This window comes from Vipera berus (genome assembly GCF_964194415.1).
Source record: "Vipera berus genome assembly, chromosome: Z".
NCBI lineage: Eukaryota > Metazoa > Chordata > Lepidosauria > Squamata > Viperidae > Vipera > Vipera berus.
Window position 1 is genome coordinate 126778007 of NC_138205.1, and position 548 is coordinate 126778554.

Genomic DNA, 548 nt, shown 5'->3' on the forward strand with positions numbered 1-548 from the left:
CTTTCCCTTTCAAGCACCTTAACTGACCACAGCCTAACCAAGAAGCCTGTGACAAATAAATAATATATATTATGCAAAAAAAAACAACGATTGTACATAATGTATGATATAAGCTATAACTAACTTAAATAAAATCCCATGCCTTGTTGAAGCTTCGGCGACTGTTTAAATCGGTGATCCTTTGCAATAAATAGGGGAGCAAAGAAATAATCCATATAATATAATTATTTCCCCGGTTGTAAACGTTTTCCCATTTCAGCAATAGCAAATCATTTGCACAATAAATAAACTTCTGTAAGTCACAAAGCAATTGCAGAAAAATTGTCCACAAACATTTCAGCATGTTTGCGGAAGGTGCTGGGTGGCTGACCCACAGATATACAAGGGATATTCCTTACAAAGTCTCCCCACCCCCACCCCTCCCATACAAAATGCAAGAAAATTGTTTGGATTTGCAAAATTCGCCTTCTGCCCACCCCCACCCCGAAATGCCATTAAGAACTGGAAAGGTTTTCACAAATAGTAAAAAAAACAACAGACTTTAGCAC